At 35.7% G+C, this 23,697-nt stretch overlaps 1 protein-coding gene across 1 annotated transcript in view; it reads right to left on the bottom strand.

Annotated features, from left to right (window-relative positions):
- LOC124972138 (AF4/FMR2 family member 2) overlaps positions 1-20,920 on the bottom strand; it is a 183,836-nt gene extending 162,916 nt beyond the window's left edge. The window contains exon 1 of the mRNA XM_047536373.1: positions 20,883-20,920. The gene's annotated coding sequence lies outside the window, so the exon portion shown is untranslated. The remainder of the gene's footprint in view (positions 1-20,882) is intronic.
- Between the last annotated feature and the right edge of the window lie 2,777 nt (positions 20,921-23,697).

The raw sequence follows: 23,697 nt of genomic DNA, 5'->3' as shown, positions 1-23,697 counted from the left end.
CAACTTGAAAAGCTGCAAAATGCCTTATGAACCACGGAGTGGTCAAAAATGAAAAGTAAAGAAGACATGCTGTATTGAATACATGAAAGGGGCTTATATGTGCAATAATTAAGAAAATTACAGGGGCAATTTAATCTCCTCAGCTAAACCAAATTGAGAATCCACCAAAAGTTGAAATATGGAATTTGAAGTTATACTATTAAAATATTTGGAGTTGCTGAACCATGATAAGAAAGGATAAGGCATCAATAAGAATGTTCATGCATTTAGGGGCCAGAATCCATTGAATGTTTCATTTACATTACTATTTTTAATCCACTCAAGATCTAGGGAAATCTTTTTGTTTCCATTTCACAGATCAGATAACTACGTCTTGGAGTCAATGTCATGCAGCTGAAGAACTGCCCAGGTGTCTGACTTTGAGGTCTGGCTTTGACCACTTGTGTGCTCTATAAGGAAGGACCTTCTAAAATGTAATGTTGCAGATTGTGCAATAGGGCCAGGTTTTCCTCATGGTTCTGGATGTCCATCACATTTCACTGGTTTTAAGAGCTACCTTTTAATCATTTTTGAATGACTGCCCTTACTCTTGCCACTTTCTCAAATTATTGCCATGTACATGGATCACCCAATCTATATGATTTGGGATGAAAAATAAATCTCATTGAGGCTCCTTTCTACAATCACAATGATAATAAGCATAGTGAATAGTACCAAAACATTATTTGGAGAGTCATTTCTGCCATTGTAGTGGCACTTGGGGACCTGCCTTTATTCAGTGCCTTGTTTAAAGTGAGGATGCCAGCATTATTGTGCTTCAAGGAGCAATAGTAATAGCAGCTACAGCAATGGCATTAAATAATATTTAAGAATGGAGGATGTGAGGGTAATCTGGCTGCAACAATTTTCACCTCATTGATGACCAGTGTTGATTCAGGTGACATGGCTAGATAAATGAGTGCCCACTTCCTCCCTCATTTCTCCATGTGTGCCCCTCCCAAATGTGCACACAGATATTCATCAGAGAATGACCTTCCCCAAAAGAGAAGGACCACTCTTTCAGGAAGGGTATATAAATAGATGCATGTTCCTGATAGAGTCTCTAAACAAGCTCTCAAGGGCCACTGGTAGGAGAACTTACAGTAGTCAAACATCCAAGACGCCAAACATATCCAAATGAGTATCTACTTATGAGAAGTCTGCCTTTCTTTAAAAAAATATGCAAATTGAAAAACTTAGGACAAAAGTAGTGCTAACTATATCATTTGGAGTAATAAGAAATGGAATGATTATAATGCTTAATATTTATTTAACTATTTTACTCACTAAACACTGTTATCTACTTGTTAAATTAAAATATTTTCATGGCAAATCAAATTATTACTTTTGAAGAAATAAAAATATGAGTTCATTTTCTCTACCCATTCTTCTACAAAGTAGCACTACTAGCACTATTGTTCAGATTTCATCCAAGAAATATGTGACATCTACCCCATGCATTTTTTTTCTACACCTAAACCTGTCACCTTTTTGTACATAAATGTGTAATGAGGCACAGTAATAAGTTCAACACAGACAAATGCCTGATGGACATTGCATTTGACCATGAGAGGCAACATCCCTCTACACACAAGTACAGCAGGTGTAAGGGTATGAAAATTGCTGGGGTAACTGACAAAAAAAGGATAAAAACATTAATTCATTAATTTAAGTGATTTCTGTTTTGGTTCTCACATGGTATGAATAGGCATTCCTCACGAAGACAGGAATGGATGGGGAGCCAGCACACATAGAAAAAAGGGGAGACAGCACTTGTGAGAAAGGGAGAAATGTGTGGACGATGGAGAAAAGAGCACATAGTTGGGAGTAATGACAAGGCATGAAATTGGCATGAGTAGTGGTATAAAGGAAGGGACTTGACTGCCAAATCAGAGATTTGGGAATTTATCCTCTAGGTACTGGGGAAGCCTAGTACCTCTGAATACCTCTGTGACAAAGACCTTCCATCCCTTCTATACTTGAAGAGATCCTCTATTTTGAACAGGGGAGGAAAGTAGGATCTCATGTTGAGTGTTTCAAGCACTATTCTAGGGGCTTCACATGCATCATCTCATTTTATCCTTCCAATAATCCTGAAAAGTAGGCAATATTATTATGATTTTGTAAACAAAACAGAGAAATGTTAGTTTACCCAAAAGAGTTCTGCAAGTGAGAAGAACCAACCTTTACTTCAAGAACCATGATGTCTCCCTAGAACATTCTTCCTTTTATTGCTCTAATACTATTCCTCTGTAACTTCTCCTCAGGGGTTGGATTCTACCATTTGAGGCCTCCAAGCCCAATTCCAGCCTCTGGTAATATAAACTGTAGAAACTGAGAAAAGATAAAAGAGGAAAACAACTCACCTATAATCTTGCCTCTCTAACAGAATAGAATTATCATTTCAGAGCATTTTCTTTAGTATTTTTCAGAGTTTTGCATTACTATAATAGGTATATAAAATATTATATTCTGGGATGAGGATGGGGCTCAATGGTAGAGTACTTGCCTAGCATGTGTAAGGCCCTGGGTTTAATCCCCAGCACTGCCAAAAATGTTTTATACTGGTTATTTCCTTTAAAGTTATATCAAACATTTTTTAGCCCACATTGGTATGTAGACCTCAAAGCCATTTCTTCAGTGGCAGATAACTATTTTGAATGTATAAGTCTAAGTTTGATTAACTATTCTCCTATTTTGGATATGCAGTAGCATTTTTAGCTATTAGAAATAATGTTGTAACAGATAATTTCATTCACATAGTTTTTCTAGGAGTTTGGATTTTCCTCATAGAATGGATTACTCAAAGAGGAATTATAGATTATCTAGGCCTCTCTAAAAGTGGAGTGACCAACCTAAATAAATGTAGATGTGACTATATCCATGAATTGAAAGATTCAACAAGGTAAAGGTGATAATTCTGCCCAGATTGATCTGTAGATGTAATGTAATATTGCAACTAACATTTAAGCAGAATTTGTTGTAAATATAAACAACATGATTCTAAAAGTCAGATGGAAAGGAAAAGGAACTAGAACAGCCAAATCACTTATAAAAAGAACAAAGTTGGTACATTCACAATACTCTATTTTAAAACTTAGTAGAAAGCTGTAGGGGACAAGATTTTATGGTATTGCTGAAGGTTAAGCAATGGAAAGACTAGAAAGTACAGAAACAGACCCACATAAATATAGTCAATCCAGTTTTACAAAAATGCTAAAGCAATTCAATAAAGAAAGATAAAAGATCAGTTTTTCAAATATTGGTGTTGAAACAGAGTGAACAAAATAATCACATACTGAAGTTAATCCAAAATGGTCCAAGGAAGTAAATAAAATTCTTATAAAAAACATGAGAAATTTTATGATCTTGGGTTAGATAATAAGTTCTCAGACTTGACATCAAAACCACAATTCATAAAAGGGAAGCAAAAGATAGATTGGACTTAATCAAAATTAAGAAATTATGTTCTTCAAGTACACCATCGAGAGATCAAAAAGAGAAGCGAATATCCTAGGAGAAAATATCTGCAAGTAACACCTCTGAGAAAAGATTTATATCCAGAATATAAGAAAATTTCAAGACTCAATCATAAAGAAACTGGTTTTTAAAGATTGGTAAATGATTTGAACAGATATTTCATCAATAAAATACACAAATGGAAAATAAAATCATGGAAAGATTCTTAACTTCATGACTCATTGAAGAAATGTTTTAAAACCAAAATCATGAAGCACAATACACCTACTAGAAAAACGTAAATTAAAAAAAAATAAGACCAAGTGTTAGCAAGGATACAGAACAATTGGGTCTTTCACATATTCCTGATGTGAATGCAAAATGGTATTGCTACTCTGGGAAACAATTCAGTATATTTTAAAGAAAGTTAAGCATACAATTACCATAAGACCAATCAATACCATTCCTACGTATATACCAAAGATAAATAAAATATATTCACACAAAAATCAATGCAGGATTATTAACACCATTATTACTAATAATCAACAAATCCAGGAAAAATGGGAAAGGCCTTCAATTGTAGTAATCCATGCAAGGGAATGTTACTCAGGAATAGAACAGAACAAAGTATGGACATGTGCAAGAACTTTAAGTGAATTTCAAAGTCATTATGCTGAGTGAATTAATCCATTTTGGAAAGGTTCCATGCTATATGGTCTCATTTATATATACATTCTAGAAAAGGAAGAACTATAGTGGCAGAGAATAGGCTAGTAGTTTCTAGGCTTAGGTGTAGGTAGGAGGGTGTGAGTCTAAAGAGTAATATGATGGAATTCTTTGGGATGTTGGAATTGTTTTGTGCTTTATCATAGGTGATGATTATATGAATCAATACTTATATTAAAACTCACAGAGCTGTAAGTTTAAAAAATGGAATGTTTTAAAATGAACTGGCTGAAAATCAATACCACATGTCAAGTTTGGTCTGAGCAAAAGATATCAGAAGATCTATCCACTTTTTATTTCTAGATGTTCTAAGTTAATGTTCAGCAAACTACCTCCCACAGGACAAATATGGTCCACTGCCTGTTCTTTAAATAAAGTTTTAATGGAACACAGTCACAATTACTTTTTTCCACACATAGTCTATGGTTGTTTTCATGATACAGTAATGAAGTTGGATAGTTGAGACAGAAAACTACATGTCCTAAAAAGCAAAACACTACCAGGGGTTTTGTAGGAAAAAGTTTGCCACCCCTTGCTTTACTTGTTTTCTATTAGCACACTTTGGGTGCAGTGTATATGATACTGCTTAACTTTTTTTCTTGTCTATGGTAAACATTAGTGGACTCAAGTGCTTTATCATAGAGTTAATAATCCTCTTAAAATTTGTCTTACTAGATTTTGTCCATCTGGTAGAGCTGTTTTCCTGATTCTGACACATGGAATTATTAACAATCTTTCCCAGTTTCATTGTTATCACTGGGTCAGAGTCTAAGTCCTATGATATTCATTTAAAACCTACTCCTTCATTCTCACATCCTCATAGTGAAAGACAGAATGCACAATAGTAAGAGCATGGACTTTGGAGTCAGACAGCCTTGATTGAGATCTTGGCTCTGTCACTGGTTTGTTATTGAATTTGGAAAGTCATTTGAGCACAAAGTACTTCAATTTCATTGCCTGTAAAAGGGAGATGATAATAGTTCTTGCTTTCTGACATTGGTATGGTGATTGCATGTGTTAATATATGTGAAATTCTCAAAATAGTGCCAGGTACAAAAAAAAAAACTGCTAAGTAAGTGTTTAGTATTATTGTTAGTGTGTACTTTGGATTACAGCCAATCCAAGTTCCAATCCTGTGTCAACCACTTAGTATCTGTACGATTATGTGATTTGGGGCAATTCATATAACCTCTTAGAGACTTCCAGGCTATCATTGACCCATTAGTCAGTGGTTTCTGGGTAATGAGCTAAGCACTGCTGGAGAAAATTACTTAACCTACAGATTGGAGCCTGTGAAAATGTAATGTCTTCAATATCACCTGGAGAGTTGACATTGCCACATAACTTCCTGTATTTCCTTAAGTATTCCTCCCTCTCTCTTTCAATGATGCTTTCTAATCTTCTCCAATCTCCTCAGATCTCTGAACCTTCCCCTGACTGCCTCCTACCCCTGTTGGCTCATTCTGAGACTTGGTATAAAAGCAATTAATATATCCCTTACTTAATACTAATATTTTATGCTTTTGTTTTTAATCTTTAATGCATCTGGAAATAATGAATGGTGTGAGATAAGGATACAGGATTAAATTAGCAAAAATAGAAATGTTTGAGATATTATCTTCCTACCTGCACTTGTTATGTCTTCTCATTTGTTTCTCTTTGGTGTTTCTCAGAGTGCCTTAGTGTGTTCATAGTCATGAAACATTTCTTGTTAAATCAATTCATAAGGTGTAAATGGAGTCTTCTGTCCATTATATATTAGAATTGGTTGCTTTATATATAAAAGCTATTGGTGCATATGTATTTGGCACATAGCAGCTTTGCTGAATTCTTATATTGCTCATAATGTTAATTCTCTTTTGGTCAATTCTCTTGATGTTTGCAGAAAACCTGTGTGTTTGTGTGTGCAAGTGTGTGTGTGTGTGCATGTGTGTATATATATATATATTATATAATCAAAATATATATAATATATATAATCAAAAAATAACCATTTTCCACAGACTTCCCATTTTAATACATTTATTCCTTTACTTTGTTTAATTGTCTTGGCTAAATTTCAGAACAATATTAAAAAATAAAGAAAAACAGTGGTATAAATAATATCTAGCCTATTCTTGGCTATAATGATAATGCATTCAAAGTTTTCATATGAAATTTGATATGAACTTTTTGGTTGAGAGAGATATATTTTATCGTATTGAGACTGATTCCATCTATTTTACTTTATCACAAATGGGGGTTGAGAGGGGATTCAAGATGGTGGAATAGAAGAGGGGCACATTCCTGTCTACTCCGTGGCATGAAATCAAAAAAACCAGACAGGCAGCTTTCTTTGCAAGGGGGTGAACAAAAAGAAAAAAGGGGATGGGGTGTGCTTTACTGAAATTTAATACTGTACATTCAAAGCATACTGGGGACACACGTGGTTGGATATAATAAAATAAGGAAGAAATCCCCAGTGGCACAGTCACTGCCTAGACTGGGCCTAAAGCACCAGCCAGACAGGTCCCTACACATAGAGGAAGGATAAGGGAATTAAATGAACCCCCATTTTTGGGAGACCTAAGGAGTGTCTGTGTAGGAAGAGATGAAGAGATCAAGGACATTACCTGGAAAACCTGAAAGATGCAATGCACAATATCTGCCTGCGGGGAAAGATGCTGCCATCTCTCCAGGTGGTGTGTGGAGAACAAAGGAGGAACCAGTTTGCAGCTTCCCAGTGGCCAGCAACTGAGGAAGATGATTCTTGGAAAGACCCGAGTTGAACCAAAATATAAGCCCAGTAAACACACAATGCATAACATAGAATGTGCTTAAGTGACCAGGAGAAAATCAAACATGGAGTGATGTTTACACAGGGGACAACTGGTCATGGAAACCCACCTGGCTCTTCCCCTCCCCCTCCAATCCGACTGGTTGCAGGACCAGCTGGGAGAGATGCATCCGACCCTGAACTCAGAAGGGAAGGGCAGGAGCTGGAGAGATTGTCTGGAGTTTGAACCTGAGACCAGTAAATATGGGGTCTTCAGGTGACATAGGAGACTAAGAATTGCCCCCCCCCCCACCACCACTACTGGAACCCAGGTGAATCCTGGAGTAAAGTCCTCCAGTGTGGACCAGCAAGTACTGGGTACTGGAGGAGCACTGATTTAACATACCCAGACCAATTGGCATTCAGTGAAGAGCCTGGAGCTGCCTAAGCCTAAACCCTGCCTCTGGGAATTCCAGCAATCCGAAGAGTAGAGCATCACACTGCAAACCACTCCACCTAAAACTGCTGAGAAGAGAAGCTGAAAATCTTCTGAACTCCCACAGAAACAATTCTTAAACTTTTCATGAAGATTTTTAAAAATTCTTTTTGTCTGTTTAATTGTGAACTTAATGGTACATGGCCATTTATCCATATTTGTATGTGTTGTTCTCTCCTCATTTCTAGCATTTTTTGAAACCAGTTATTTTGTATGGATTAGTTTCTTGTGAACTAGGATGTTTGATTAGTATATTTTAGTTTTGTTTTATATTCTTTTATTTTTAATTTTTTCAAAAAAATTTATTTGATAAATATATATATATTTTCTCCTACCTATTTCCCATGATTCTCTGTTTGCTTCCACTAAGAGTCGATCTATATTTTTCTCTTTCTTAAATTTTTTACTTCTTCTTTTCTCTTCCTCCCTCCTAATGATCACATCCTATATCACTTTTGTTCTCTGTGTACCATTTGAAAATGTAAACCCTATTGCAAACTTGCTGTTTTTATTATAGGCAGTAACTGATCATATCATTTCTGCTTATTGTGATAAATAACATTGTAGATGTCATAGCAGGGAGTATTGGTTTACTATTATAATTATTATATTGTTGTTATTATTTGTCTCCCCCTAAACAGTGAGGTACTGGAAACCTTCAGGGAAACTCTAAGTTCATAGCGTAAAAACTCTTTTGGCTCAGATCTGTATAGTTAGATGGGTTGACACACAAACAACATGAAAAAGAAAGGGAACAAATCTGCCCAAATAAACCGAGGTACTCCAATAACAAAATCCATTGACAACACAGTGGAAGAAATGTCAGAGAAGAAGTTTAGAAAGTACACATGTAAACTGCTCTGTGAAGTAAAGAATGGTATATGAAGTGAAATCAGAAAAAATACAGAAAATGAAAGATTGCTTCAATAAAGAGGCAGAGATTCTGAAAAAAACTCTATAAATCATCAAACTGAAGAAACAATAAACCAAATTAAAAATTCAATAGAAAGCATCACCAACAGAACAGACCACTTGAAAGACAGAACCTCAGACATAAAGACAAAATATATAATCTTGAAAATTCAGTAGAACCATGGAGAGAAGATGGTAAGAAACAATGAACAGAAATTCCAAGAACTGTGGGATAACATCAAAAGACCAAATTTAACATTTCTCAGGATAGATGAAGGCACAGAGATGTAAACCAAAGGAATGTACAACCTTTTCAATGAAATAATATGAGAAAATTTCCCAAACCTAAAGAATGAAATGGAAAATCAAATACAACAGACTTACAGCACCCCAAGTGTACAAAATTACAGCAGACCTACACCAAGGCACTTATAATGAGAATGACTAACACACAGAATAAAGATAGAATTTTAAAGACTGTGAGAGAAACAAGTCAGATTACTATAGGGGGAACCCAATTTGAATCTCAGCTGACTCTGAACCCAAACCCTCAATGCCAGGTGGTTCTAGAATAACATATCAAGCTCTGAAAGAAAATGAATGCCAACCAAGAATTTTATATACAGCAAAATTAAGTTTCAGATTTGAAGATGAAATAAAAACCTTCCATGATAAACAAAAGTTAGAATTCACAACTACAGAACAACATTCTCAGCAATTTACTCCATGAGGAGGAAATGAAAAAAATAAACAATGAAAACCAGCAAAGAGGAACTACACTAAAGGAAAGGTCAATCAGAGGAGAAACTAAGTCAAGTTAAAAAACAAATATAAACCAAAATGACTGGGAATACAAATCATATCTCAATAATAACCCTGAATGTTAATGGTCTAAACTCATCAATTAAAAGACACAGACTGGCAGATTTGGATTAAAAAAACAAGACCCAATATGATGTCTCCAAGAGACTCACCTCATAGGAAAAGACATCCACAGACTGAAGGTGAAAGTTTGGGAAAATAACAATCACTCACATGGACTTCATAAACAGCAGGAGTTCTATCCTCATATCAGATAAAGTGGACTTCAAACCAAAGTTAATCAGAATGGACAAACAAGGATATTTCATACTGCTTAAGGAAATTATATATCAATAAGACATAACAATCTTAAATATATATGCCCCAAACAATGGAACATCTACACACATCAAACAAACCCTTCTCAATTTCAAGAATCAAATACACAACAACACAATAATACTGAGTAACTTTGACACAGCTTCCTTACTACTGGATATATCCTCCAAACATAGACTAAACAAGTAAAGTATAGAACTAAATAATACAATTAATACTTAGACTTAACAGATATATATAGAATATGTCATCGCATCAATAAGTGAATATACTTTCTTCTCAGCAGCACATGGATCCTACGTGTTGAATATGTGTCACTAAGTAACTCTTTTCAAATACAAAAAATAGAAATACTACCCTGCATTTATCAGATCATAACAGAATGAACTAGAAACCAATGGTAAAATAAAAATAGACACCTGGAGACTAAATAGCATGCTATTGAATGATGAATGGATAAAGAAGAAATCAAGGAGGAAATAAAAAAAACACTTAGAGGTAAATGAGAATAATGATACAGTATATCAAAATCACTGGGAATCTATGAAGGCAGTGCTAAGAGGAAAGTTCATTTTATTGAGCTTATTAATTAAAATATTAGAAATTCAATAAAAAATTACCTACTACATCTTAAAGCCCTAGAACATGAAGTGCAAATCAACCCCAAAAGCAGCAGGGGACAGGAAATAATTTAAAATGAGAGCTGGAATCAATAAAATTGAAATGAAAGAAAGAATTCAAAAAATTGACAAAACAAAAAGTTGATTCTTCAAAAGGAAATAAAATTGATAAACCCTTAGCCATGCTAACAAGAGAGAGGACTCAAATTATTAAAATTCATGATGAAAAAGGAAATATCACAACAGACACTACTAAATACAGAAGATAATCAGAAATTATTTTGAAAATTTATACTCCAATAAAATATAAAATCTTAAAGACATCAACAAATTTCTAGAGATATATGCTCTACCCAAACTGATGTGGGAAACAGACACAATATAAACATAAATTTCAACAATGAAATAGAAGAAGACATCAAAAGTCTACCAACCAAAAATCCAAGACCAGATGGATTCTCAGCTGAGTTCTTTAAGACCCTCAAAGAATGAACACTAATACTCCTCAAATTATTCTGTGTAATAGAAAAGGAGAGAGCCCTTCCTAACTCATTCTATGAGGCAAGTAAAACCCTGATACCAAAACCAGGCAAACACATATCAAGAAAAGAAAACTTCAGACCAATATCCCTCATGAACATAGACACAAAAATTATTGATAAAATTCTGGCAAATCGCAACAAAACATATTGAAAAGATGGTGCACCATGAACAAGTGAGGTTCATCCCAGGGATGCAAGGTTGGTTCAACATACTGAAATCAATAAATGTCATTCACCATATCAATAGACTTAAAGATAAGAATCATGATTGTATCAATAGATGCAGAACAAAGCATTTGAGAAAATACAGCACCTCTTCACGTCAAAACACTAGAAAAACTAGGAATAGTAGGAACATACCTCAACATTGTAAAGGCTATCTATGCTAAGTTCAAGGTCAACATCATTCTAAATGGAGAAAAATTGAAAGTGTTCCCTCTAATAACTGGAACAAGAAAAGGATGCCCTCTGTTACCTCTTCTATTCAACACAGTCCTGGAAACTCTAGCCAGAGCAATTAGACAGAAGAAAGAAATTAAAGTATACGAAGAATAAAAGAAGAATTTATAGTTGCTGTCAACATGACTCTATATTTATAAGAACCCAAATACTCCACCAAAAAACTTAAAGAACTAATAATTGAATTCATTGAAGTAGCAAGATATAAAATTAACACCCATCAATCAAATGCATTCCTGGACATTAGTGATGAATCTACTGCAAGAGAAATTAGGAAAATTACCCCATTCACAATAGCCTCAAAAAAACATATTTGGAAATCAATATAACAAAAGAATGAAAGACCTCTACAATGAAAACTACAGAACTCTAAAGAAATTGAAGAAGATCTTAGAAGATGGAAAGACCTCCCATGTTCTTGGATAGGCAGAATTAATATTGTTAAAATGGCCATACTACCAAAGTGTCATACAGATTTAATGCAATTCCAATTAAAATCCCAACGACATTCTTCAAAGAAGTAAAAAAAGCAATCATGGAATTCATTTGGAAAAATAGGAGACCCAGAATAGCCAAAGCAATCCTTAGCAAGAAGAGTGAAGCAGGAGGCATCACCATGCCAGAGTTAAATTATACTACAGAGGTGTAATATCAAAAATGGCATGGTATTGACACCAAAACAGACACGTACACCAATGGTACAAAATAGAAGACAGAGGGACAAACCCATGTAAATATAGTTTTCTCATACTAGACAAAGGAGCCAAAAACATACATTGGAGGAATGACATTCTCTTAGCAAATGGTGCTGGGAAAACTGGAAATCCATATATAACAAAATGAAATTAAACCTCTTTCTCTCACCCTGCACAAAAATCAACTCAAAGTGTATCATGGACTTATGCAGTAGAACAGAGACCCTGCATCTAATAGAAGAAAGGTAGGCCCATATCTCCACCATGTTGGTTTAGGAACTGACTTCCTTAACAATACTCCTAAAGCCCAAGAAATAAAATGAAGAATCAATAAATGGGATGGATTCAAACGAAATAGCTTCTTCCCAGCAATGGAAACAATAACATGAAGAGAGCGCATACAGAATGGGGAAAAAAATCTTTATCACATGCACCTTAGATATGACATTAATGTACAGGATATATAAAGAACTCAAAGACTTAACACCAAAAACCAATTACCCAATCACTAAATGGTCTAAGGAACTGATCAGACACTTCACAGAAGAAATAAATATAATTGATCAACAAATATGTGAAAAAAAATGTTCACATCTAGCAATTAGAGAAAGCAAATCAAAACTACTTAAGATTTCATCTCACTCCAGTCAGAATGGCAATTATCAAGAATACAAACAACAATAATGTTGGCAAGGACATTTGGAAAAGGTTTCACTCATACATTGCTGTTGGGACTGCAAATTGGTGTAAACACCCTGGAAAGCAGTGTGGAGATTCCTTAGAAAACTGGAATGGAACCACCATTTGACCCAACTAGCTCACTCCTCAGTTTATACCCAAAGGTCTTAAAAACCACTACTACAGTGAGGCAGTCACATTAATATTTATAGCAGCTCAATTCACAATAGCTAAACAATGGGACCAACCTAAGTGCCCTTCACAGATGAAGGATAAAGAAAATGTGGTTTATATACACAATGGAATATTACTTAGCCTTAAAGAAGAATGAAATCTGGCATTTGCCAGTAAATGGATGCAGCTAGAGAGTATTATGCTAAGGGAATAAGTCAATTCCAAGAACCAAAGGCTCAATGTTTTCTCTGATATATGGATGCTAATTCACAATAAGTGGCAAGGCTAGGGAAGAATAGAGGTACTTTGGATTAGGCAGAGGGGAGTTTAGGGAGGGGGATATTTATGGTGGTAGGAAGGATAGTAGAATGAATTAGGACATTATTACCCTATGTGCATATATGATTACCCAAATCATGTAACTCTATACCATGTACAACCAGATGAATGAGAAGTTATACTACATGTATATATGATGTGTCAAAATGCACATACTTTCATGTATAACTAATTAGAACACATGATAATAAAAAAGAATGGGTGTTGAATTTCTTCAAGTGTCTTAGAATCTAGAAGTTGGTCATGTGCTATTTTCTTGTATTTTATTTATAAAGGGCATTATGATAATGGATTTCTTAATATTTCACAAACTTTATTTTCCTGTAGTAAAACCTACTTGTTCAGGGTGCATATCCTTTAAGTACTGTCTGACTCTGTATGTCAGTATTTCATTAAGAACTTTGCATAAATTCATAGTGACATTTTTCTATAACTTTTAAATTATTTGTGACATTTTTCTATAACTTTTAAATTATTTGTTATTTGTCAGATTTTGGTATCAGTATTATAAACTGCAGTGGCTTTTCTAAAAAAATACTTGGTAATTTTTCTTCTTATTCTAGAATAGTTGTACTATTCTTTAATATTTCATTAAGTTTCTCCAAGTAATTCGATATGTGATTTATTCTTTTGTTAAGAGACAGGGTTTCTTTATTTCACAAATGGTGATAATTCTGTTTATATACTCTCTCTCTCTCTCTTCTGGAGTCAGTTTCAGTCAATTATATTTAAACAGAAATATTATAAATTTCATCTACATGCTTGCATTTACAGAGTTAATCAAATTGCTACTCAAGATTCTCACTTGTCTCTGTATCTGAAATTACTTTTTTTGTTATGTCTTCTTCATATATTTATGCTTTTCCCCTTCTTTTTCAATGAAATTTGGTAAACAAAACTATTTTATTGTTTTATTTAGGAGCACACATCTTGAATTTATTAATTATAATGATGTTCTCTTAATTTGATATATTTACTTTTAAATAATCATCCTTAAGGACTTGTATCATTGATTGTGCTCTTGTGTTTTAGATAAAATTGGTTCATATTTTAACAAATTCATGTTACTATGTGGTCATAGCTTTTGTTTCATAGCAACATTTTATTTTGGTACTATTTTCACATGGTGTGTGTGTGTGTGTGGTGTGTGTGTGTGTGTTTGTGATAGATCTTGAGGTGATTCCTTTTTCTTATTACTATTTTGTGTTAGTGACTATAGTTCCTCCAGCTTCAGTTAGGACTGTGACTAAATTCCAGTGCAGCAGGAATTCTCTTCACGGGGTGTGTGATCAAGTGAGTGCCTTTGGCTTTTACTTCTCTTATCAAATATCATTTCCTCTGCAGGCTACTTGCAAAGCAGCATCTCACTCTTGCACCTTACTTCACCCACACAGTGTTTTCCACAAATCTGGATTGTTTATACAATTTCTAATACCATTCAGTCTTCTTCACTTCTCAAGATGTATCTCAAACTTGGTCCATGTAAGCTCCCATCTCCAACTTTCACATGCATTCCTTTGATCCAATTTTTCTTTTGCTTTTTATCTGAAAACCAATATTTCCATGACCAGATCCATGACCATAGGAACCACTTCTTGGCTTATTCCCCTGTTTGACCTTCACAGAATAAATTGTGACTTAGGTTTGTGGATAGATATGTTCTGTTAGATATATTAAGGAGTTTGAATTAATTTTTCTCATTCTCCTTAATGTCTTAGTGATACGCAAGAAAAGGAGCAGTTACCCTTTCATTCTTTTATTTCAAAACTGTAAGATGCCTACTGAGTTCATTCTGCTTTCTCAATGTATTTTCCAGATACTGTTTGTACATATACAGAGATGCAAATGGAAAATGGTTCACCTACTTGTCTTACCTCTTTTTCTCTGAGCACAATCTCACTAGCACACTCAGACAAAAGGTTTGTTTTCAAACAACATTTGGAAGTGATTATTTGTTTCAGATATACCTAAATGCTTTCCGGCCATCCAATACAATTGTTTCATTACCCTCTCTGTACACCCAAGATACAGAAAGCAGGTGCAAATTCTACACATGGCTTAAATTCTCACCTGCTTTCACTCAGTTCAATAGAAAACAATAAATTATCATATTCACAAAAGAAACAGGTTGACAGAAAACAGACTTATTTTTATAACACACCTAAGATATATAGGGACTCATATATCTACTCAGCTATTTTAAAGGGGCTACACTTGCTCACACACTGGGCAGTTGAATGCTGAATGCTAAGTTACTGGGATTTGACATCATCTCTTCCCTTGACATCTCCCCATGTTTGACAGGCTCCATGATTCACTGGGCCAGTCACCTCGTTACTCACATTACTCACTTTCCCAGTGATGTCTGTAAAATCATTTAAAATTCACCTTATATCCTAGCTGCAGACCCCAGATTCCACATGAAAATATTTAAACTGCTTGACAGGTTCTAAGTGCATTTGGAAACACATTGGATAGCTTACTTACATTGTTCACATAATAGTTGTTATAATTAAATTTAGCATCTTTCTTCTGAGTTGTTTAGTGCTTGAGAAAAGAGGAAATGATTACTGGGAGGCAAATAATGGGAAATATCTCTTATGGGCTAATTTGGTTTCATGAATAGCTCACCTCACATATGCATGCTATGTATTAAGTCCATTAATGTTTTGAATTAGCTTCAGAAAAGGTAATACTCCACATAATTACCCAGTCAAGGGCATTTTCACCTGCTGACAAATTTACATATTTCCCAGTGTCATTAGATAAGAGGTAGTAATCAGATTAGCAGAGGGTACCGTCATTAGTTAGTTAATTTATTTGACTCCATCGATGTTAACATTAATTATGGTCTAAATATATTTAGCAATTGTTGTCTTTCTTGGATGGAGCACTATATTACTATTTCAAGAAACTATAAATTTAAAAGTCCATATCAGGATAAGATTCATGCTTCTACAAATATTCCAGAAGGATTAGTATTTAAGGCAGTTATATAGAAATCATTTGCATAATCCAATTTGAACATTATTTATACATTAATTTGACAGGATATAAAATCAATTGCCTAATTATGGTTAAATTTATAAAAGAAGTTCTACTGAAATGTGCTTGATTATGCTGCATAGTTATGATAATATAATCAAATTTCCTTTCAGACATAATCGTCTGACCAATTTTGTTTCCTGATCCATCTTTTTTCACTTGTAAGATGGGCTTTTTCATTTCTTTCCCTGTTAAAAGTAAAAGAAAAAAAGGAAGTACTGTACATGGCTGTCCTATAATTATTGGTAAGTTCTTTCCATGATAAAATTGTAAACTAAAACACAACCTAATAGCAGAATTGCCATCATTTAGAATGCTGTAAACACAGATCATACTGTAATCAAAAAGAGGTGCCCACGTAGGTGTTTACCAACCTGATCCATATGGCAGGAAGAAGTTGTAAGAAGATACAGTTTATCAAATCAAGTTCTTAAATCCTAGCTAGCAAATTCAGCATTTCTCATAAACAGTGAATTACCCTTACAGATGTTTGCCTATGAAATTATCACTGCAGAAGGTGCTTTGCTAAGAAACACAATCTGTTCATCATCAAGTCTAAGAGAAGTGTGCTATCTGCATTTTTGACTCTAGAACAGATTTAATTGATAGTTTGTTGACATTCTCAGTAATTCTTTCTAGGAACAAATAAATCATAGTGCTGCAGAACAAATAATCATTGAGTATCCATCCTTAGCTAGTAGCATTTAGAGCATGCTACTCTTCTTGGCTTAACTCTTCCAGAAATGATGATTCTACGACCCATAAAACCCTGTGGACCTCAAAAGAGAAGTTGCTGGTGGTGCCCATATTAGTAACATAAGAGTAGCCTAGGAATCCCTCATATAATACATTAATTGTAACTGCAAAAAACCATCACTGGGCCAGAGCTATTATTATTTTTCACTTCTGTTTGCACTTGAGAGTAGCCTGAATTTAAAGAGTAAATAGCATGCTGACAGAAGCAAGGATGCAAGCTGGGTTGCACTACACAGATTGCTACCTTTATGCTTCTGATTTGTAAAGTTTATAATGAGCAATCATTTGCTTGACTACAAAGACACCTGAATTTTTGCAGCTTGTTTTATGGGAAACAGCCAGTTTGGAAGAAAGGTGTGGTAGGCTTGTGAATTCTGGTTTCTTTGAAAAACTACTCAAAATTATTTTGGCATAATTGAATTTGTACAAATTGCTGTACAACAGCAGGTGAAAGAAATTATTTGTTGATGTCATTCTAATGTAATTATAATATGGACTAGACTCTGTTAAGCAAGGATGTATTCTGGTAAGCCAAAGGACCAGGAGGAATGAATAGTATATGATTCGCCGAGACAGCATGACACTTGGGACCTGAGACAAATTGTTTCACCTCTCTGGATTTCAATCTTTCTGTCTGCAAAGTAGACTAACAAAGCAGTCTTTGAGAATTCTTGCAAAGATTCCAAGACGTATATGCTTAAGGACATTGTTACCTGTCATATAGTAGATAGCCCATTAATAAGATGTCTTTATTAGTCATAGAAAATTTGCTATTATATAGTTATAATAAATAACAAAATTTTTCTTTATTATTATGTGAATGAGATTTGGAAATGTTAAATAATGTAAGAAGGAAGGATTAATTTCCATGACCTGCTCAAATTATGCTGGTCAGCTAGGTTCTTTAAATTGCTAGAAAGACCAACTTCTGTCTGAAGCAATTCCTTTAAAATGAAGATTCTCAATATAGGCTTGTAGAAGGGTGGTTGATAGTTGGCTATAGTGCAAAGAGCACTAGATTTTGAAAACAAAGGCCATACCCTGTTCTACTTTTGCCACAGTTGACTCTAACATAAGTTGCAGGTCATTTAAACTCTCTGAACCTTGATTTCCTAATGAGGGACAACCTTATTTCCTATAATTTAAACATGTAATGAAGTCGAAGTGCTTTTAACAATAGTCACCTCCCATAGGAAAGTAAAGTTGCTCTATCAGAGCAAGTTAGCATGAGGACAAGAAGAAAAATGCGGGAAGATTAGACAAAGTGGAATCCAGCATATTATAAGAACCAGAAGCACACTGGTTTGAAGGGGAACTAAACCCATTGTTAGAGACATGGTGAGAGGGCTTTCAAAGGAAGCCAACTGGTTTAATTTGAACAGCATTCTGAGAAAGTGGGCCAAAATAAAATGCATGAGGCTAAAGTATTTCCATTGCCTGGGGACTGAGGGGCTGGGAATGGGGGAAGCCTGGTTGTGTTGCACTTGGTTAATGAAAGAAGTCTGTCCAGTGTGTGATGGAGTGGGTTTGCATGTGTTTTGCTTGCCAGACGTTGAAGGGAAAAAAAGGGGATCAGGGAGGTGGGAAAGTTGGGAGAGCAAACAGACTAGGATTTCCATGTATTATTTCCATGCAAATAATGTGTATAGTTTAAAGACTCTGTCACTGGAGGTGGGTAGTGAGATGGACAGGGGAGTCATTACTCCCTGCTTTTTAGTTTGAAGAAACTGAAAAGTCACACAGCTAGGAAGTAAGGGAATCTCAAAACTAACTGGAAGCCACCTCTTCCTCCTCTTGTGGCTAATGGCCCTTCCTCCACATAGCTCCACTTCAGTGCAGAGAAATGACCCTTGCTCTTGACTCTGCTTAGTTCAAAAAGCACTGAGGGTGCAGGGAGAGGTAAAGTGAATGAAAAAAAAAGTATTTTCCTCTGAGAGGGAGGCAGATGGGGAATGAGATGACAAACAGACTTAATGTAGAATCATCCACAGGCCTCCAAGGCCCTTGAACCAACAGAAAAGTGAACATTGATTTTACAAAAAAAGTTCTGCAAGCACACTTTGTTGTGATACACCATGTGCTCTATAAAAATTTTAAGAATGAATCATAAAAATTGGAACATAAACCTCAGAAAGCTTATTTTTATTCTACGTAAGGGGAATGAAGCATTCCAGTCTTCAATAAGGAAAACCCATTCATTAACGGTGTTGTTGGAGGAAAAAAAAAAAAGAATTCTATACAATCCTAGCCTTTCAAAAAAAAAAAAAAAGACGTTTCCTTGGATTCTTTTTCAAGAACAACAGAAGGACTTTTGTTACTTTCTCAAAGGGTGCTATCTTTTATGAGCTTATTAAGGCAACCTGCTTTTCTTCCCATATTTGAGTGAAATTCTGTTGTTTCTCTAAGTGGCTCCTTCAGAGACTAGAGTTGCCAGCCTCTGACAGGTGTTTGCCCACTCTCCTCACTTAGACACTGTGTGAACCACCTCATTTAGGCACTGGGGCTGGGCTGCTCTTAAGTAGAGAATTCTGTGACAAGTTAGTTGGTGATTTTGAGATGGCCCCACATTTATTTGGGAGTTAAGAAAAAGACCTGACTGACTTCATTTATCCATGTGACCCAGGGGAGAAAGAGGAAAAAAGGTCACTGTCTAGATTAGAGAAAGATGTTTTTTTCAATGTGCCTTTCTAAGGAAGGTGACTGACAAGTGAGCAAGGCTTGAACCTATTTTCCCTGCGTCCACTGAATGGGAAGGAGCAAGTACTCAGGGTGCATCATGCTTATGAATTTCATAACATCTGCCGTGCCTCCACTCAAGGCCAAGCACCTTGGAGACAGATGACTGAGTAATTGCTGGGCTCTTATCTTACAAAAGTGACCAGCAGAGTCCCAATCTATAAAAGTCTCATCTCTGATCAGAGTTGTATGAGTCATATCTTTAAGAACCAATAGCAATGTCCTTGGGCTGAAAAAGATGCAGGGACAGCCACCAGAAGTGAAATCAGGTGGCAGGCCAACTTGGTAAATAGCTTTCTGTTCTTTACTGCTCCTTTGGCTGCATTTTCATAGAGCTTGCTTCAAGCACTGGATTGCTGAGAAAGCACTTACCCAGGGAATGGGCTCAGGAGGGAGCTGGGTTAACCCTGGTAAGTGAGGCATAGGGAAGGTGCCTCCCACCCCACCCCACAACTCCTGGGTGGAAAGCAGTCATAGTTTTTACATGGCTACATGGTCATCACTTATAATAATAATGGGCATTTATATACCAATTGGCAGCTTCTAAGGGAATTATGACAAGTATTATTATCTCATCTACTGAAAGAAGGGGGATTCAGAAAGATAGTTATCTGTCCAAAGACACAGAAGTTTCAAATGATAAAGCAGGGACAGAAACTCATTCCCATGACTCCTCTTCCTGAGAGACGATATTGTCCTATGATCCCAGCAGCCAGAAATACTAGGTAGACACATTTTATGAATTGACTTTGGTTTTTGTAGGTTTGTTAACTTCAGGAAAGGTTTTGGCTACCTTTTAAAAAAATCTGTTCCTCTTTCAAGCCATTCCCAAACATAAATTCATTCCCGTAAGTGACATTTCTCCCAATAAGCCATCATTGCAAGTCTCTCTCCTCTCTTCCCTGCCCAACTCTCAAATCTGAGTCCCTCATTAGAGGCTATGATCTCCATAACCATGCTGAATCAACAGTATACCAAAAGGCAACAGTAAGGTCACAGAGAGCAGAATGGCAATGACTTAGGGTATGGTGCTTTGAGAGGGAACGTTTCCTAAAGAAGGTGGTATGCCTCCACCCAGGACTCAAAAGGAAGCTAAAGAATGATGCAGGAAGGGCAGCAGCTTAGTGATATTAAAGGATGGGGAGAGGACATGTAAAGAAATGAGGCAGATGGTATAAGTGGAAGGGTCCCAAAGTAGAATGTAAGAACTCCTCTTCATGTGCCTTGGAACAGAGTAATTATTTTAAACAGTTTAAGGAGATGGATCACCTCATTATGGAAAGGCACAGAAATAAGGTTTAAACTCACCCGTAAGATTTCCTCAACGCAGCTTGGATCACTGGAAGGCTTACCTAAAACAAATGGAAAAAAATTAATCATGATCTAGTTATTATCAGAAAAGCTTACTGTATACTAGTTTACTCCATAGGAGAATTATAAGAAGACAATCTAGCTATCAAGAGGTTTTCTTTCCTATTAAATACAAAGCAGTGTATATCTGCAAATGGAGAGTTTAATTTATGAAGCAGTTAAGATCACTGTGCAAGGTGCAAAAATAAAGTGACTCCTTGTTCTGTCACTGAGTTTTGGTGGTACACTGAGCCATCCTTACTCCTGTCAGGCTTCTCTGCTCATCTGTTCAAAGAATTATCTTGACCTTGTGATCTGTATGGCCTTTTGATCCATTGGCAGTTTGGTATATTTATTCATTATAAAGATAAAACCCGTATAAAACACTTCTATGATTAAATCCAGTCCTCCTTAAAGTAGGGAATCCAACCAAATTCCAAAACAAAAGACTAAACTGTTATATATACTGCATACTTTCCTTGGCACTTCAAGAGTCTCTCAGACAAACATCAAGTGAAATCCATGAGCCATCTTTACTAATCATCCAAAATTCAAGCCACTACTAGAAATGTATTGAGAACTTACTTCATGTCAAGCATGTGTCCCTTTTCTCCAGGGGCCCCATAATTAAGAAAGCAATAATTCAAATATTAAAATAAGGCACCAGGTGAGAAGAAGTGCATGATGAGGGACTTGGGAGTAGGATGATCACCTGGAGAAGTGTCTGTTAATCATCACATTGTGCACTGTCTGTTCAGGTTCCTGACCATCACCTCCACATCTTTAGCCTCTCCAAGATTGTAATCTGATCACTTCGATTCCCAGGTTCTAGTAAGGAGATCAGTGAGTCTTTATCACTCACTGCCTTGGGAGTTGAATGACCTGTCCTATAAAGATAGCACTGCCTAGTGCCTATATGCCTCAGGCCCCTGCAAGGACTAGTCATTATTCTCAGATTACAGTACAAGTTCACCTTTATTTGAAGAAATGGCACCATGTTTTCTCAATCTTAAAAAAATGCACATTAAATACACAGCAAATCTTCAACTAGTATTAAAGTTACTACTGTACATATACTAATTTTACCCTGTATTTTTGAATATCTTCTACATGTAAGAGTTCCTGCCCCAAGGAGCATAAAATTACAAATAAGAGAGGCAGGCTGAGACAGAACCACTGATAACAAGAGACTATCCATTCTGGTTTACCCAGTATAATTCCATTTTACACTTGTTTTCCTGGTGTAATTGTTGATAGTATTTCCTTCTTATCCTCAAAAATGTCCCAGTTTGGATGACAAGTTAGTCACCACACCATTAACGATAATATTGTAGTACTGGGTAAGAGACACAACACAAGAAAACATTCAAAAATTTGGCTGGGCACACATTGTAAAGAACCTTAAATTATAGGTTTCAGATAGGGAACCATGGATAATTTGGCTCAGCACAGACCATTCAATTCATTTACTCATTTAACAAGTATGTTTTGGAGGCCAAGGACTGTGATCCAGGCTGGTGCGAGATAGAGAACAATGGGAAACAAAAGAAATATAGTTTTTCCCTCATGGAGTTTATAGGCTCCATGGGAAGGTAGATCTGAAGAATCACAAAAGTTAAACACCACCACTGTAATTGCTGTTAAGTGCTACAAAAGAGATCATCTCCCAGGTACTGATTCTGTAAGGCAAAAACTTCTATGTCTAAATAAGTAATGTCATGGCACAATTTACACTCCACTCCTAAATACTCATGAGGCAAATCAAAGGCTATGAGATGCCTGCCTGTCTAATTGTTTTAATACAGCACATTCCCAACTTTCTTGACTCTTGACTTCATGGGTTTTTAGTCTGAGATTTTTGTTTTCAGTGAGCAACTCCTGCTAGTCCACAGAATACGTGTTTGCAGAACATATACTGATCTAACTTATTACAGGGTTATAGAACTCAATTGGTAATTATAACAGCAAACAAAATCTCATTCCTTTGCTCAGTGTTTTAGCACCTATATTTTCTGAGACAATCCTTTAACTTCTAATAAATACCTTCCCCAAACGCAAAGGTCAAGATGATTGTAACAAAGGCTTTAATTTTCAATATCGTTGTTGTTATCAGTGTAGGTGCCTAGGTTAAACATGTATGGCCCAGTCTCATGAATAGGTCTTTGTTTGCCTTTTCCAGGTGACACATCAATGTTAATTTTGAATTTAAAAAGGAAGAAATCTCAGCAATGTGTACATACAGTAAGAGTACTCACCTATGCGTCAAAAGAATTGGGTGGGAATCTTGGCCCTACTACTTGGGAATAGGATTTAATAACTAACCTTCTGAGTTCCAGTTTTCCTAAATGTAAAATAAAATAAATAATAATAATGTCTATCTCTTTCAAATCTTGCAGAGATTCTGTGAGCATCAAATGAAATAATTGATATATACATATGCTCTGTAACCTAAAAAGCCACACACACTGTGTCGGATTATTACCTCTTGTCTTATTATGCTCCTAACTTCTGTTATTAAAAGTGCAGTCTTTTTGTTTTTTCAAGCTAAAAGCTGACTTACTCTTGCCAACTGCAATATCTCTTTACCTGGAATTACAAATGCCCATTTCTTTATGGGAGCAATGCTGTCAAAGAGAAGGAGTCGTGGACTCGGGCTTTGCAGAAAATGTAATAATGATGACCGAAGTCAGCAGCGCTAGGATTGAGAAGAGCTCAGCAGACAAGAGCAGGCAAATCAATATGTATCCACACCCATGCTCAGATACTTGTCTTT

The sequence above is a fragment of the Sciurus carolinensis genome, chromosome X (assembly GCF_902686445.1).
Source record: "Sciurus carolinensis chromosome X, mSciCar1.2, whole genome shotgun sequence".
NCBI classification, from domain to species: Eukaryota; Metazoa; Chordata; class Mammalia; order Rodentia; family Sciuridae; genus Sciurus; species Sciurus carolinensis.
The sequence above is the reverse complement of the archived record's forward strand: the minus strand, read 5'-3'. Positions and strand labels throughout refer to the sequence as shown.